The sequence below is a fragment of the Cnephaeus nilssonii genome (genome assembly GCF_951640355.1).
Source record: "Cnephaeus nilssonii genome assembly, chromosome: X".
NCBI lineage: Eukaryota > Metazoa > Chordata > Mammalia > Chiroptera > Vespertilionidae > Cnephaeus > Cnephaeus nilssonii.
The window spans coordinates 93,381,836-93,400,420 of NC_137071.1; the positions used below are offsets into that span (position 1 = coordinate 93,381,836).

Here is an 18,585-nt window from a genome sequence, read left to right on the forward strand (position 1 = left end):
AGTGTAAGACTCTCTTGGACTAAGCATAGTAGGTCCAGGTATGGAATCTTCATAAGGATGATGTCTGAACTTTAATTTATAGGAGGAAAACAGTGGGATAAGGAGAGGAAAGCCTAGGGTCTTCAGCTTAGTGAGCAATTGATGTAGAGAGACAGCCATCTAGGGAAGGGATGACTACCTTGTGCTGGTGCTAAAATTCAGCCAATTTTTAATACTGTTGCAAAATTGATACTGCCCTATCATCAAAGCACAGTGGTTGGCACTGCCCCTCCGTATTCCTATATACACAATTTTTAAATTTTGAAAACCCCTTCCAATGACCTTCCCCTGCCAATATGGAGGCTGATGGGATAAAGAGAGAGAAGCATAGTATTTGTTCTAAACTCTGCCATCCCTTCTCCAAACTACAACTTTCCTATATTTTGAGAACATTAAGGGAACTGTGGAGATTAAGAGAGTTGGCCTCGTTTGGCCTTCTTTCTGTTTGTGAAATGATGCAAGATAAATTTCTCTTGTAAGACCCCAGGTAAGTGCCTGTATCTATCTATTAGTATACACAGTATAGTAGAAATAGCATTAATATAGGAAATAAATCTGATTTCAACCTAGATATGATACCTCAGACAACTCATTTCCCTTTTCTGGAACTTGGATTTCTTCATGTGTAGAATCAGGAATTATGCAGGTCTGTAACCCCTTATCTAAAACTCCTGAGTTAGGATATGAATAAGAATTCAAAATTTTTCATTAGAAAGGTAATATGTCATATATTATGTGACACATTCAACAAAGTTAAGGACAACATCCTGTAATAAAATACATTAATACTTCTTCAGTGAAATGTATGAACATTCACATTTTAAATAGATACTATAAATAACCTAATGTCAGATCAGGTCAGATTTTTGGCTTCAGGGGAAGGAACATTTGAGCTGAGATCTGAATGGAAAGATGCAGCCTACCATGTGTGGATCAGGGGAAAGAGCAATCTATGCAGAGGGTAAAGCTAGGGCAAAGGTCATGAGGTGGGAATGATTTTGGCACAAGTGGATGAAAAGGAAAGTCAATGGGGTTGAAGGCAATTAGGCAAGGAAGAAAGTGTTATAAGGAATTGGGGAGGGATTTAGGGCTCAAATCACTGAGGGCTCTGCTGGCCTAGGTAAGAATTGTATTGTAAGTGCAGTAGGAAGACTTTTGAATGCTTCAAGCAAGGGAGTAACATAATCTGAATTACCTTTGATGAGGTTCCCATGGGCTGGCATGTGAAGAATGGAGATGAGCAAGAGTGACAGAGGAGGAAAGGCCAGGGAGGTGGGAGGAAAACCAGGAGCTCTGGCTGAGGAAGGCACAAAAAGAGTTTCAAAAAGAAAGATGTGGCCAATTGTGTTGACAGCTGATGAAGGGTCAAGTAAACTGAGAATCAGAAACTGTCATTGGACTTGGCAGTGTGGAAGAAATCATTGCCTGGAAATAGTCTCAATGGAGAAGCCAATTTGAGTGGGTTGAAGAAAAAATGTTCTGTTGTTAAGGGAAGAAGATAAATGGGGCTGTAGTTGAAGAGAGGTGTGGGAAGAGGGGATGGGTGGGTATCATAATCTGAATGTAGGGTTAGGGTTAGGAGTGGGACAGACTGAACCAAATATTATAAAATGTGACCAACCATATGGACTCCAGCCTCAAATGATGCAACCATATTGCTTGAGGCTTTCTTTTGCAAGTGTACTGGGAATAATAATAATTACAAGCATTTGGGGAAATTTCAGTACCTGAATACAAATGCTTATATGCTCAACATTCCCTGGAGGGCAGCTTCTCCCTTGGCTAGGTTTTATATGAGGTAATTGAACTGTTACTTAAGAATTCCAGAGCTTATCTTAAACTTGGCTGGCTCATTTTCTGCTTTGCTCATGGTTTTAAAAGCTCATTCTTTTGAAATTGGAATAATCTGGTACTTCTCAAAGTGAAAGGCAGCTAACTAGAAGCCTCCACAATTCTTTCTCTGAAAAACAGGAAGTATCCAAGGCACTTTGTTCTGCTTGGGTAAAGTTTAAATGGTTCCATTTCTTTTTTAAAAATTGAATTTATTGACCCTGTTTTTCCTCTGGCTATCACCACTCTGTGTATTTGTGATGTATGTCTATGTCTATGTCTATGTCTATGTCTATGTCTATATCTATCTATACCTAAAATTTTTTCTTTGCATAATCCCTTCACCTTCTTTCATCCAGTCACCCCAATTGTTTTGTCTCACAGGGCATCCTGTAAACATTTTCCAAGTGTGTGCCTCATATAAGAATGTGGAGAGCATGCCAGTGAATAAGACTGATGATATCTCTTGGAGAGATGACTAATTATTATAATACTAGAGGCCCATTGCAGGAAGATTCCTGCAATAGGGCTTCCTGCGGTGGTCTCTGCTGCCCCGCCTGCTTCCCTCCCTTCTCCCCTGCCCTGCCTGCTTCCCTCCCTTCTTCCCCACCCTGCCTGCTTCCCTCCCTTCTCCCCCACCCCACTTGCTTCTCCGTAGCTTCGCTCCCTTCTGCAGAGCTTGGCTTCCTTCTACGCTGTCTTCAGTCTTTGCTCTGCGCCTGGATATGCAAATTAACTGCCATCTTGGTTGGGTTAATTTGCATACTCGCTCCTGGTGGGTGTGGCTGGTGGGCGTGGCTTGTGGGCGTAGCGAAGGTACGGTCAGTTTGCATGTTTCTCTTTTATTATATAGGACTAGAGGCCCAGTGCACGGATTTGTGCACCGGTGGGGTCCCTCGGCCTGGCCTGTGGGGATCAGGCTGAAACCAGCTCTCCGACAACCCCTGAGGGGTCCCGAATTGCGAGAGGGCGAAAGCCAGGCCAAGGAACCCCACCAGTGCACCGTCAGGGCTGGGGAGGGACTGTGGGAGGGCTCCAGGGCATGTCTGGCCAGGCTTGACCAGTCCCGATTGGGCTGATTGGGGCCAGCCAGCTGGGGAGTGACTGTGGGAGGGCTCTAGGGCATGTCCGGCTCATCTCACCCAGTCCCAATTGGCCAGACCCCAGCAGCAAGATAACTTACCGGTGGGAATGTCTGCCCCCTGGTGGTCAGTGTGCGTCATAGCAACTGGTTGAACGGTTGAACAAACGGTTGGACACTTAGCATATTAGGCTTTTATTATATAGGATATCAGAAATTCTTCTGAGTACTTTACCCTCATGACCTCACTGGATCCATATCTGTGAGGTAGACTCTTTTAGTATTCCACTTCACAGACAAAGAAATTGTTGCTCGGCGAGGTAAAATAATTTGCTCAAAGATATACAATTGGGAAGTGGCAGGGCCAGTATTTGAGATTACAGAGTAGCATTGTCCAAAAGAACTTTTTTCCTTGATGGAAATATTCTATATCTGCACTGTTCCATGTACTACTCATAAACCACATGTGACTATAAAATAGTAGAAATGTTGCTAGTGCAACTGAAGAACTACATTTGAATTTTTAATTGAATCAATTTAAATGTAAATAGCTCCACGTGGATAGTAGCTACCATAATGAATGGACAGCACAGTTGCAAGAATCTGTGTGCTTTCTACTATACCATGCTGGATCAGTGTAAGAATGGTATAACAAGGATGGCTATTCCTTTGTTACCCAATTTGGATGCACTGGTATTCTCTGGTCCATCCCTAGAGTGTCAAATGTAAGCTCCAGTTCCCAGCACACATAGCACATAAGGGAAGCAATGAATACTACCACCTAAGTACAGAAATGGGGAGGTGAGATGTGACTTAAGTAGGGAATATGGTGATTAGCTAGTTTTGTCTCCCATAGCAACCATGAAGTTTAGGATGATTAAAGTGGTTGATTGCTTAAATGGGCTGTAACCCAGATTGAGGTATTGGGGTAGATCCTTCTTGCTGGCTATTGCTCAGTACTCAGCATGTTTCCCTGTCCTCTAGGTTCTATTTTCCTGGGCCTCAGCCAGAGGGCCAAGTACACTCAAGTGTCCTCCAGTATTGACCTGAGAACCACTCTATATTCCTCCCTCATAACCTTATATCTTCTTAAAAGAACTCTATCGGACTCATTTTCAAAGTGTTTTGTATGTGTGTGTTTTGGGGGGCAGGGCATATTGTCTATCTCTGCTTATCCCTCCTTTGTTTATTTAAAGGTGATCGTCCTTTGAGATATGACCAAGGTGAATTCCTGGTGCCCTTATCACTAAGTAGAGATTATGGCTTTTTATATTCTTCTTCATCCTTAGTTTGTCTTCAGGGAATGGACAGAATTTTCCCTAGGTCTCTAGCTCTGTTTTCCATCCAGATCCTTAGGATGGAAATTTTTACAAACAAAGCAGTATTCTGGATGTGGGTGGTATTTCCCAAGGCTTCCTAAGTACTATGTAGCTGAGCCTGAATTCTAGATGATTTTCTTGCTTTCTTTTGCCACTCAGGGTCAAAATTTTAATTTGTATGGTTCTTAACTTACCTCCAGATCATTCCTATAATTTAAAGGCAGAATCCCTGCCCTAACCATACCCTGAATCACTAGTTTCAGTCCTCTTTCCCATATCTCCAGTCTGGAAGCACACCTTCAAGTTCTGCTTGGGAAGCTGCACCCAGATCCTTCCCTGACTGATTCTGATTTATCCTATATATGTCCTATATATCCCCTACTAGTTCTCTTTGGGGAAAGAAGAAATTTATGTGGCTTGTCTTCACCTTTCATGCTCACTCTTTACTACTTGAGCACAGGAAGGCTCCTGAGATTCCTACCATGAAATCCATGTGTTCTTTCAGAAGTAGGCCAGCCTGATTCCTATAATTGATCTCTAAAGTTCTATGCATACTGAATGAGATTCCCAGAATTCATCTCCATCTTTACTTACTCCAAAGTAGAAATTGATTAGCAGCTATAGTTTCCTCCTACACATCCTATCTAATAATAGACAAATATGCAAATTGACCATACCTCCGACACACCCACAAGCCACGCCCACAAGCCAATCAGAGCGAGTATGCAAATTAACCCAAACCAAGATGGCTACAGCCACAGAGAGCAAGGTTTCCTAGGTAACAGAGGAAGCCAAGCTTTCCGCCTGCCCTTGCCAGGCCTAAGCCTCCACTCAAGCTACAAAGTTTCAATTATAGAAGGTAAACAAATTCAAACAAATGGCAGCAGAATGAAGCTTGAGAGAGCAGGCCAGGGTTGCCACCGGCAACAGGGGAAGCAAAGCTTTCTGCACACCCTGGCTGGGCTCACCCACTTAAGGCAACAAAGTTTCAATTATAACCCCAACACAAATGGCTGCCAGCCTCGGAGGGAGCCCCAGGCTTGGCTCCGCTCCAGGCTACAAAGTTTAAATTGTAGAAGGAAAATAAATTCCAGATACCAGGGCCTCTGCTTGGGTTGCCAGGGGGCGTGGCCAGCCTTCAAACCACCACAGGCCCCTCGCTCAGGCCGCCCCACACCCCAAGGGAACCCCCACCTGATCCGGGATGCCCTTCAGGGCAAACCAGCTGGCCCCCACCCCTGTACCAAGCCTCTATCCTATCTAATAAAAGAGTAATATGCAGATTGATCATCACTGCAGCACACAATATAGCTGCCCCCATGTGGTCAAAGATCCTGCCCCCATGTGGACACAATATGGCCACCACAGATGGCCAGCAGTAGAGGGCAGTTGGGAGGCACCCGGCCTGCAAGGGAGGGCAGTTGAGAAGGATCAGGCCTGCAAGGGAGGGCAGTTGAGAGGGACCAGGCCTGCAAGGGAGGGCAGTTGAGAGGGACCAGGCCTGCAAGGGAGGGCAGTTGGAGGTGATCAACCCTGAAAGAGAGGGCAGTTAGGAGTGACCAAGTCGGCAGAGGAGGGAAGTTGGGGGCAAACAGGCTGGCAGCGGAGTGGTTAGGGGGTGATCAGGCTGGCAGGCAGAAGCAGTTAGGGGCAATCAGGAAGGCAGGCAGGCAAGCAGTTGGGAGCCAGCAGTCCTGGATTGTGAGAGGGATGTCCGACTGCCCGTTTAGGCCAGATCCCAGTGGGATCCCAGATTGGAGAGGGTACAGGCTGGGCTGAGGGACAACCCCCCTCCATGCACGAATTTCATGCACCGGGCCTCTAGTCAATAAATAAAAGGCAAATCCTGTGGTATCATTAGTGGTGGTATTGTAGTCATGTACCCAGGATGTCATATTGGTTTCTTTTTCCTCAGTCTGGAAGTGTGTCAATGAAATTTAATTTGTAGGTTTTTAAAAAAGTGCTGTGCTTTGGAGAATACATGGATGTGGAAAATAGTGTGGTCTTGGATTTCTGTACTCTAGCTAGCTGAAGCTAGTGAATGATTCTTAATATTTCTCTTTATCTTAATGGCTGAGTAACCCATCAAGACTATTAAATTTGATATTTGTGTGTATGATGGAAGACTCAGTAGAACCGTTAAATGTCAGAACATTTGCTTGTGTACAACATCCTATCACTATTTTAACATCTGAACACAGACCTCTTTCCTATTCTGAAGAAGTTCACCCAGTGAATAACCCAATAGTTTAGAGTTCTAGATCCTCACTACCCAAGGGGTAGTCCCTGGATCAGCAGAAATGGCATCACCTGAGAGCTTGTTGGAAAAGTAGAGTCCCTGGTCCCACCTCAGACTGATTGAATCAGAATCTGCATTTCAGCAAGATACTCAGGTGATAAAGCGGCACATGTAAATTTGATAAGCATGGCTCTAGAGCCAAGATTAGCAACATTTTTTTTGTAAAGGGCCAGATAGTGTATATTTAAGGTTTTGCAGTCCATATAGTCTTCTGTCACAGTTACTCATCTCTGCCTTTGTAGTACAAAAGCAGTCACAGATAACATGTAAATAAATGGGTATGGCTGTATGCCAATAAAACTTCATTACAAAAAAACAGGCAGAGTTGGGTCATATATTGTCTTTGGGCTGTAGTTTTCCAAGCTCTATCCTGGATGGTTTCTACTTTATTATTTTTCTACCCTATTAGTTGTAAGTTCCTTGAGGACAAGGACTTGTTTTCTCCAGCATGGTCAGTCATTGACAAATGGCAATGCCCTATACATTCTTGCTAGTAGTTCCCTTTATCATGCATATAAGATTCCTTATTCATTAAAATTCAAATGAAAGGGAAAATATGTGTGCTGGAGGTAAGACTGTTGCTCTAAAACAGGAGGTTTCACAGTATTTGGCCTCTGTCCAGTGCCATCTGTCAATTTTGCAAGCACAGGAACATGCTTAGTTAGCTCATTGAGAGTGGATTCAGTTCTCAGAGCTAGATTCAAAATGGCCAAGTTCATAATATTAATTTATAAAGCCAGAATGAGCAGTCAGTAATATACACTGAGAAATAATTCTCACAGGGGTAAGAATATGCACTGGCATGACTAATACATTCTTTTACTTTAGGTCAGCATGTCTTAACCTGGGTTCTTGAGATCCAGATAATCCCGGGGCACATGAAAATTGTATGTAAAATATGTGCCTGTAGTATTTTTCTTGAGGTAAGGACTATAGTTATAGTCTATTCCTAAAGAGGTCACACACGATACAAAGGTTAAGAATCATTGTAGGTACACTGACATGAAAATCCAAATTGTGATTTAAATTTTAATTTCTTATTTTAAAATGAGAACTGTTAATATTGTGATGAGGTAATATTTTTGAAAAGTTAACCTCTGCTTATTTTCCTGACATTTTCAACATCCCCTCTCTTCTCCATTTTGTCTGCTGTGGTTGTACCATTCTTCATCTTAGGGGAAAGATGACAAACTAGATTGGAGAAGTCAATTCTTGACTCTTGAGTTTCAGAAGACTAGCCCTGGGAATGGTGGTGTGTGGGAACTAAGAACCAGAGCAGTAACAGTTAACACTGAATTTGGCTATGATAAGAGCACAGTTTCTCTGCTTCAGCTAAGGACTCTTCAGACTGAGGGACAGGAAGTCAGTGGGTAATTGAAGATAGCCCAGATTTTGGTTGTATCCTCAAGTAAGTGAATTTATGCCACCCTCTTTAGTTAAGCCCTAGAAGTGGAGGAGCACAATTATAATTTTAAAGTTTTTGTGAATCTGAAAGCAGAGGACACCTGTGTTTCCTTATTCCCTTCCCCACATGGAGTTCAGAGAAGCAGTAGGAGCCTCAAAATAGATATATGATAGTGAAGTTAGGGGGAGGGTTTGAGTGTCATAGAATAGTCTCAGTTCAAAGTAATGTGTAAACAGCATAATATTTCTTGAGTACCTGAGAACTACACTGATATAGCATAGAGAAATTGTAAACTTGAAGAAGTCTTTTGGTCAGGACAAGGAGATTATGGCAGTAATCTGTGTGCATAGATGACCAAAGACCAGATGGAAATGAAGACAGCTCAGTGGGTATGAATGAGGTGACATGAGGCCAAGTACAAGACTCTTAACTGATCATGCTAATGTCTTCTTACCAATTTAATAACTCAGGAGAAAAAGAGGAAACCAGGATTACATTTCCTCCACCTGGGATTCAAAATAACAATTAATTACAGCTATAAAAAGAAAGGAATATTTAAACTAGGTTTCTGAGTTTATGAATAAGAATTCATACCTGCCACCTGTCACAGAGTGTACCTAGAATATCCTGTCTTTAGGACCATGCATTCTCTTCTAATAAGCCAGTGTGATTCATAACCCTGGTTTGCATATGAGGTTCACCTGCAGAGATGATATAATCCTCATTCAAGGCCATTTTGCAGATCAATTAAATTAGAATTTCCTGGTTTATAGGTTGACCCTCAATCACTGAGCTACACTGGCTGGGCTGGAGTCTCTTTTATAAGGATATTAATACCATTCATGAGGGATCCACACTTATGGATGTAATCATATCCCAAAGGCCCCACCTCCAAATACCATTATTCATGGATTAGATTTCAATATATGATTTTAGGAAGAGCCAAACATTTCATCTATAGTAGCAGTAATCTCCTGCTTTCTGTTTGTCTTCTCTACTAGACTATCCTATCTAATAAAAGGGTAATATGCAAATTAACTGTCACTCCGACACAAAATGGCAGCACCCAGTCCCCTAAGGCCTGCCAGAGTCCCCAGTACTTTCAGCCTGAACTGATTACTATGGCAATTGGACAGAGAAGGTTTTCAGCAAGTGTGAGAAAGCAAGTGTGAGAAGCAAGCCTTGTTGGGATCGAGGGAGAGCTGGTGGGCTCAGGGCCTCTGCCGCCTGAGAGGCTGGCCCTTGGAGTTCGGTTCTGAAACTGCAGGGACCCGCTCTAGCACAGGCTGGGGAGGAAGCATTGCTGCCGCCCGCCCAGTGCCAGGTCCCTGGTTAAAGAAGTAAGTCCAAGTCGCAGCCAGAGGCCTGGTGGGGCTGTCTCACCCCGGACCATCCATCATGGCTGAGCTCTGGCGGGGGCAGCCAGCACCTCTGGGATCACTGTCTGCCCCCGGGCCACCTGCAGACACTGGTGGAGTGGGCCCCAGTTGAACATTTTAATGAAAATGGGATGCCTGTGCCCCACCCCACCATGCCCCGTTCCTGGCGAGGAGAGGGCAGTGGGATCGGGGGTGCAGCCTCGGGACCCTGTTAGGAGGCACCAGGGCTCAGAAGGGGCTGGGAGAAACCTGCAGGCGTGCTACCAGGAAGAGGTACTGAACCATGAAGACACGGAGGGCTGGTTGATGGAAGCGAGCAAAGGTGCAGACGAGGCAGCTTTTGAAAAGCGCATCGACAGCCTGATGGACGAAATCGCCTTTCTGAAGAAGGTGCACAAAGAGGAGATGGCCGAGCTGCAGGTGCAGATCCAATACACTCAGATCTCCGTGGATATGGACGTGTTCTCCAAGTCCGACCTCTCCGCCACACTCAAGGACATCCGCGCCCAGTAAGAGAAGCTGGCTGCCAAGAACATGCATAATGCCTAAGAATGGTACAAGAGCCGCTTCACCGTGCTGACTGAGAGCGCTGCCAAGAACATCTACACGGTGCGCTCCACCAAGGACGAGGTATCCGAGAGCCACCACCTGCTCAAGGCCAAGACCCTGGAGATCAAAGCAAGCCGGGCATGAATGAAGCTCTGGGAAAGCAGCTGCGAGAGCTGGAGGATAAGAAGAACGCTGACGTTAGTGCTATGCAGGACACAATCAACAAATTAGAAAATGAGTTGAGAACTACAAAGAGTGAAATGGCACGATATTTAAAAGAATACTGGGACCTCCTCAATGTGAAGATGGCTTTGGACATTGACATTGCAGCTTACAGGAAACTCTTTGAAGGTGAGGAGACCCGGCTCAGTTTCACCAGCGTGGGAAGCATAGCCAGCAGCTACTCCCAGAGTTCCCAGGTCTTTGGCCGATCTGCCTACGGTGGTTTACAGACAAGCTCCTACTTGATGTCCACTCACTCCTTCCCTTCTTAATACACCAGCCATGTCCAGGAGGAGCAGATCGAGGTGGAGGAGACTACTGAGGCTGCAAAAGCTGAGGAAGCTAAGGATGAACACCCATCTGAAGGAGAAGCTGAAGAGGAGGAGAAGGAGAAGGAAGAGACTGAGGAAGAGGAAGGAGAGGAAGAGGAAGAAGGTGCCAAGGAAGAATTTGAGGATGCAAAGGAGGAAGAAGGAGGTGAAGGTGAAGGAGAAGATGCCCAAGAAGTTGAGGAGGAGAAGAAAGATGAAGGTGCTGGGGAGGAGCAAGCAACCAAGAAGAAAGATTGAGCCCCCCCTTTCCTTAATTATTTCAGGAATAATCCTCCCGAAACCAGGTCAACCCTGTCACCAACCAAGCAATTGAGTTCCTGATACTATATGAATTAAGAAGTGAATATATTAACATTCTGAGGTGACTTGGGTTAGACATTAAATGTTGTGCTATGACTTTTCTCCTTATGCAGAGTATCTGTTTGTTTGCAGAGTGGCTTCCTGGCTTGCTGCCAGCCTGTGCATGGTCCACGCTTATAAGTTCAGGATCTATGACAATGTGAATAATTCAGATGTTTACAATAAAAACACATGAATACATAAATTCACTAATGTTAATGTTAAACTTCATGGAAAAAATAGTCCTTTGAATCTTTGGTAGTTAGAAATTAAAGACCTCAAATTATGTGCAATAAACAGTAAATAAAGTTACACTGAATGACAAAAACACACACAAAAAAACACAAAACATTAGGGGCCAGGAAACGTTCAAAGAACTGGGGAACCATTCCCAAATCAGGAAGGGAATTCACAGGGTGTTATTGCTACGAATACAGTATTTCCTACTACTTACAACATATACAATGTAATGTATTAGATGCCTTCCTATCGCATGAAATACATATTCTCATAGAGTAATACTATGGCAGTATGTCATATCCTATCTATATTAATAAAAAGGTAATATGCTAATTAGACGATGAGACCTTCTGGACAAAACCTTGGTGGCGGGGCAGAGGCAGAGGCAGCTAGGGGTGATCAGGCCAGGAGGGGAGGGCAGTTGGGGGTGATCAGGCTGGCGGAGGGTGCAGTTGGGGGTGAGCAGGCCTGCAGAGGGGACCAGTTGGGGGTGAGCAGGCCAGCAGGGGGGGTGCAGTTGCGGGCAAGCAGGCAGGCAGGTGAGCGGTTAAGAGCCAGCAGTCCCGGATTGAGAGGGGTCCCAGATTGGAGAGGATGCAGGCCAGGCTGAGGGACACCCCTCTCCCCCTGTGTATGAATTTCGTGCACCGGGCCACTAATAATTTCATAGAGGGCTAGAGTTGTGTCTTTTTCATCTTTGTGTCCTCACAGTGTCTAGAACTAAGTAGGAGATCAATATTTTGTAAATGAGTGAATAAATTATGTTCCTTCTTTGTAGAATGCCTTTCTGTTCCCTAGGTCCACCTCCTTTCTCTGTCCAGAGAAAGCCTCCTTATCTAGACCCTGCCCAGTTACTAACTCTTCTGTACAACTTTTCCTCACATGATAAGCAGAACCAAATCAGTTGTCACCACTCCTTTTCTACGCTGTTATAGAGCCCCAACCAGGGCGTGCAAACTTTGTGGTCACATAGGGCCCCACATTTAGAGGAATCCATTACTTGGTTTAATAATGTGTTGTCACCATCTTAAAATTCATAATGATTTTTGAGCAAGGGACCCTGCATTTTCATTTTGCCCAGGGCTCTGTAATTATGTATGTAGCCCATCCTGGTCCCAGGGCAGTGTATGGCACCTAGCATGGGGTTCAGTAAATGATTTTGAATTTGAATGTTCAATTGTCCATAGTTATTACTGTCCAGAAAAGGAACCATAATAATGTTTCTGTGAGATTCCTTTACATTATTTCAACATATCTATTAAAGTCTTACTATACTCATAGATCTTTCTTGATTCACACTTAGCATTCCATTCACTGAAACCACAAAGGAAATGTTCTCATCTTTGATGAATAAATCCTAATCCAATTTTGTATTTATTCAAATGATATGATATTAAACAGAAAGTACTTTATAACTTATCTTTAAGAGGAGTGGCTTTGATTGCTGAGGTAATCATGTGAGAAAAGAAGAGCAGGTGATCTAATAGTATACCCAGGAAATGCATTTTACCACTCTCCATTCTTCACACACTCAGAAGTACAGGTCTTAGCTTCCAGAAGCAGCAGAAACGCCTTCACTTTGAAAATACCTCTGAGAGAAGGCTGTCAACAAAGTGCTTTTTAGTTGAAATAGGAAGACACAGTGTGAAAAAAATGAATGCCCTCTCAACTTGGTTTGCTACAGAGGCATGACTTCATAGTTCTATTTGATAATTCTGTTAATTTGTTTAGAACTTTGTTTCTAGGAGTATATGGAATTCATCAAGACCAGTTTCAAGAGGCAAGCATTCTCAATTTTCAGTTGTGGACGCAACTGACAGAGTGTATATAGCATACCGTGTGATTAGAAACAGCTTGAGTTGTATATAGCACTGTGTTTTTGTTGACTTGTTTAAAGTAGTATTGGTTTAGTGGTTGTATTGCTTTATTTGTTTTCAAAGCCTTAATAAGGATGTGATGGGCATGGTAGAAAGGAAAGCTGAGGTATTGCAATCAGCTATGGGCCTATATTTAATCAGTAACACTGATATCAGGATCATGTTGAGAGCATCATCATCATTGTAATAACCACATACATTAGTTTAGTGCTTAACAGTTTCTAAAGTACTTGTGAACCCTCTGCTTGTCTCTGTTGTTGCTGAGGGAGCATGTGTTTCTAGAGAAGGTGTGTTTGTCATTTTTTTCTCACATCCATTTACTCATGATGTTTCTTTGAAAAATTGAAAGGAAAACTAGAAGAGGCAGAAATAATTTGAAAATCCAGAGCATACTATAAGAAATATAATTGGATTAGGAGGGGAAAGTCTGACATAACAGGAAATGTGAATTACTAACAAAGGAAGTGATTTGGGCTTTATGCCTAAGGAGAGCAGAGAATTGCCACAAGTGTGCTCTGAAAAGCTGCCCAATTGCATTGAGTTGGATTTCATGGGTTCTAGTTCTCTTGAGCTATCTGGAGGAATTAACTGCTCTTTAGGTGAACTTCAAGGAAAAATTGATAGAGGAGTGGGCAATGAAGGTCTTGCTAATTGCTGGCTGCAAACAAATGCATTGTGAGGATGAAAGTAGTCACTTGACAAAACGATTTATCTCATTACAAAACGAATGGCAGATCCTTTAAAATAGGAACCCCTCAAATGTTTGTTTATAGGTCACTAATTTCTTAATTGGGGTATAAATTAAAAGCCTCTTTTGAGGAAATGTCAATCAGAAATTAAGACAAAGCAAATATAAAATCATATTGGTAAATAGACTTGTCAGGTTTTACATTTTTCATTTTATTGGAGATCAAACTAAAATACAAGAGTGTGGTTTAATATAAGAGGCCTGGCAATCCTTGAGATCAAGAAAGTGAAAATATCAGAGCCTTTCAATAAGATAGTTGAACTGCAATTAATATTAAGTACAGCATATTATTTTATCCCTCTTAGATTCCAAGTTCTGAAAGGGCCAGAATGTGTTTTGCTTATCCCACAGCACATGGCCTAGCATAAAATAGGGATGCAGGAAATTTTTCCTGACTGAATATAAAATTTTGAGGAATCCTAGAGTGATGTGGGGGGAGCATATTTGCTGTAATGAGTTGGAAGGAGAGTAGTTAAGCCTTGGCCAGAGTTTGACAATTTGAGACACTTGGAAAAAAATTTTTGCTTTTTCCCACAATGTAATACCTTTTGTCCTGAGAAACATCATTGCCTGTGTTGTGAATCATGTATTTGGTTCTTTGGGAAGGGGCACTGCTGAGGCATCATATTTTATGTTGCTACACAAATCATGGCATATGATTTGACAGACATAATTGCCTAATTATGGGACTTCTGGACAGGTCCCTCTTTTCACTTCTGTGCCTTGCAAATAGGGGAAATTTTTTCCTGCCTTCTCTGCCCACCACTCTCCACTGTTGAAAATAAACTATTAAGACTGTATTTCTGAGGAAGTCCTGCTGCTTCTTTTTTCACACCATATGGTTCTGATGCAAGAGCAGAACCTAATATTCAATGCCCTAATGTTCAAGAGATCCAACTCAATAATTTCTTGAATGCTTGCTAATTGCAAGGCTGGAAGTATGTTGAGTGAAACTATTAGTTGATACGATTGAGAAGGTATTTTCCTCTGTAGCATCAATTGAGTAGATATTGACTTGTCAGTTCTACTTCCTAAAAGTATCTCAGATCCATACAATATCTCAACCTTCTTTCAATATTCAAGTTTAAGCCATCATAATCTCATGAATGGTTATTGAACTCCATTTTCCATATTTGCTTCAGTAGCCAAGGAAGGGGTCCTTTAATAATTTCAGCCAGATTATGTTACTTCTACTTTCAAAACTCTGCAATGGCTCCTGATTTAACACAGTGTTCTTAAAAGCCAAAGTCGCTCACGAGCCTTACCTAGTTACCCTGCAGCCATTTTATCTGCTACTCCTCTCCCCTGTGCCCATTCTGCTTCATCTAAACTGGCTGCCTCTCAGTTCCTTCAATATGACAAATTCTTTCTTGCCTCAGGGGTTTTGTGGAGTTCATACTTTGGAAAAGCCCATTTCTTGCTGGCTCTAAACCTATCTTTTAGGCCACTGCTTACTTGTCCAATACTCTACCTACTCAATTTATCTTTCAAAGCATCCTGTTGACTTCCTACATGACACTTACTCTACAGTTTCTCATTCTGTATTGTAATTCATTTGATATCTAACTTCTCCACTATTATATCCTTGTACTAGAGGCCCGGTGCACAAGATTTGTGCACTTGGGGGGGTCCCTCAGCCAGGCCTGCACCCTCTCACAGTCCAGGAGCCCTTAGGGGATGTCTGACTGTTGGCTTAGGCCCACTCCCCGGGGAGCGGGCCTAAGCCGGCAGTAGGATATCCTTAGCGCTCCTGTAGAGGTGGGAGAGGCTCTTGCCGCTGCTCTCGCCAGCCATGAGCCCGGCTTCTGGCTCAGCGGCACTCCCCCTGTGGGAGTGCACTCACCACCACGGGGCAGCTCCTGTGTTGAACATCTGCCCCTGGTGGTCAGTGTGCATCATAACAACCGGTCGTTCCACTGTTAGGCCAATTTGCATATTAGACTTTTATTATATAGGATTATTATTATTTAAAGTATTACATATGTCTCCTTTTTCCCTGATTGACCTCCCCGGGCCACTCCCGCCCCCAAGACAAGCCCCCACCGCCCCAGTGTCCGTGTCCATTGTTTATGCTAATATGCATGCATACAAGTCCTTTGGTTGATCTCCAACCCCCCTTCCCCTGCCTTCTCTCTGAGGTTGGACTGTCTGTCCAGTGTTACCTTGCCTCTGGATCTATTTTGTTCATCAGTTGATGTTGTTCATTATATCCCAAATATGAGTGAGATCATGTGATATTTATCTTTCTCTGACTGGCTTATTTCACTTAGCATAATGCTCTCCAGTTCCATTTATGCTGTTGTAATAGGTAAAAGATCCTTTTTTATAGCAGCATAGTATTCCATTTTGTAGATGTACCACTGTTTTTTAATCCACTCATCTGCTAATGGACACTTAGGCTATTTTCAAATCTTAGCTATTGTAAATTGTGCTGCTATGAACATAGGGGTGCATATATCCTTTATGATTGGTGTTTCTGGTTTCTTGGGATATAATCCTAGAAGTGGGTTTACTGGGTCAAATGGGAGTTCCATTTTTAACTTTTTGAGGAAACTCCATACTGTTTTCCACAGTGGCTGCACCAGTCTGCATTCCCACCAGCAGTGCAAAAGGGTTCCCTTTTCTCCTCATCCTCGCCAGCACTTGTCATTTGTTGATTTGTTGATGATAGACATTCTGACAGGTGTGAAATGGTACCTCATTGTTGTTTTGATTTGCATCTCTCGGCTGATTAGTGACTTTGGGCATGTATTCATATGTCTCTCAGCATTCTGTATGTTCTCTTTCAAAAAGTTGTCTATTTATGTCCTTTGCCCATTTTTTGATTCAATTGTTTATCTTCCTCTTGTTAAGTTGTATTAGTTCCCTGTTCATTTTGGAAATTAAAACCTTATCTGAGATAGCATTGACAAATATGTTCTCATGCAGTGGGCTTTCTTCTTGTTTTGTTGATGGTTTCTTTTGCTCTTCAGAAGCTTTTTATTTTTATATAGTCCCATTTGTTTATTTTCTCTTTAGTTTCCATTGCTCTAGGAGCTAGTATATCAGTAAAGATACTGCTACAACATATGACTGATATTTTGATGCCTATGGAGTCTTCTAAAATTTTTATGGTTTCCTGTCTTACATTTAATTCCTTTAACCATTTTGTGTTTATTTTTGTGTATGGTGTAAGTTGGTGACCTAATTTCATTTTTTTTTGCATGTATCTGACCAATTTTTCCAGCACCATTTATTGAAGAGATTGTCTTGACTCCATTGTATGTTCTTGCCTCCTTTGTCAAATATTAATTGAGCATAATGGCTTGGGTCTATTTCTGGGTTCTCTGTTATATTCCATTTGTCTATATGTCTATTCTTGTGCCAGTACCATGCAGTTTTGAGAACAATGGCTTTGTAATATAGCTTGATATCTGGTATTGTGATCCCTCCAACTTTGTTCTTCTTTCTCAGAATTGCTGTGGCTATTCAGGCTCTCTTTTTTTATTCCAGATGAATTTTTGGAGAGTTTGTTTTAGATATTTGAAATATGCCATTGGTATTTTAATGGGGATTGAATTTAGTCTGTAGATTGCTTTGGGTAGTATGGACATTTTAATGATGTTGATTCTACCAATCCATGAGCATGGTATGTTCTTCCATTTGTTTACGTCAGGCGTCCCCAAACTACGGCCCGCGGGCCACATGCGGGTGTTTTTGCGTTTTTTTTTTTTTTTTTTTTACTTCAAAATAAGATATGTGCAGTGTGCATAGGAATTTGTTCATAGTTTTTTTTAAACTATAGTCTGGCCCTCCAACGGTCTGAGGGACAGTGAACTGGCCCCCTGTTTAAAAAGTTTGAGGACCCCTGGTTTATGTCTTCCTCTATCTCTTTGTTCAATCTCCTGTAGTTTTCCCAGTACAGGTCTTTAACCTCCTTAGTTAAGTTTATTCCTAGGTATCTTAATTTTTTTGGTGCAGTGGTTAATGGGATTTTTTGTTTGTTTGTTTCTTTTTCTGTGAGTTCATTATTGGTGTATAAAAAGGCCATAGATTTCTGGGTGTTAATTTTGTATCCTGCTACATTGCCAAATTCATTTATTAGGTCTAGCAGTTTTTTTGGTGAAGTCTTTGGGGTTTTCTATGCATAGTATCATGTCATCTGCGAATAAGAACAGTTTTGCATCTTCTTTTCCAATTTGAATGCTTTTTATTTCTTCTTTTTGTCTGATCACGATGGCTAGCCCCTTTCTCCAGAATGCTGAACCCTTAGGAAGGCTGGAAAAAGAACCCTGGCATTATGACACCTGAACAAGGGACACCAACAACGCCATACTATTTTCTACAATGGCTGCACCAGTCTGCATTCCCAGCAGCAGTGAAGGAGAGTTCCTTTTTCTCCGCATCCTCACCAGCACTTGACTTTGTTGATTTGTTGACGATAGCCATTCTGACAGGTGTGAGATGGTTCCTCGTTGTTGTTTTGATTTGCATCTCTCAGCTGATTAGTGACTTTGAGCATGTTTTCATATGTCTCTTGGCTTTCTGAATGTCCTCTTTCGAAAAGTGTCTATTTAGGTCCTTTGCCAATTTTTTGTTTGGATTGTTTATCTTCCTTTTGTTAAGTTCTATGAGTTCTCTGTAAATGTTGGATATTAAACCCTTACCGAAGATAACATTGGAAAATATGTTCTCCCATGCAGTGGGCTTTCTTGTTGTTTTGTTGATGGGTTCTTTTGCTGTGCAGAAGCTTTTTATTTTGATGTAGTCCCATTTGTTTATTTTCTCCTTAGTCTCTCTTGCCCTAGGATCTGTGTCTAACGATATTGCTATGACATATGTCTGCAATTTTGCTGCCTATGGAGTCTTGTAGGATTTTTATGGTTTCCCATCTTACATTCAAGTCCTATAGCCATTTTGAGTTTGTTTTGTGTATGGTGTAAGTTG

General features: G+C 42.3%; 1 pseudogene across 1 annotated transcript; it reads left to right on the plus strand.

Annotated features, from left to right (window-relative positions):
* Positions 1 to 9,478: 9,478 nt before the first annotated feature.
* Positions 9,479 to 10,692, plus strand: LOC307095384 (neurofilament light polypeptide-like; annotated as a pseudogene). Its single transcript has one exon. The product of its transcript is annotated as a neurofilament light polypeptide-like (transcript).
* Positions 10,693 to 18,585: the final 7,893 nt, after the last annotated feature.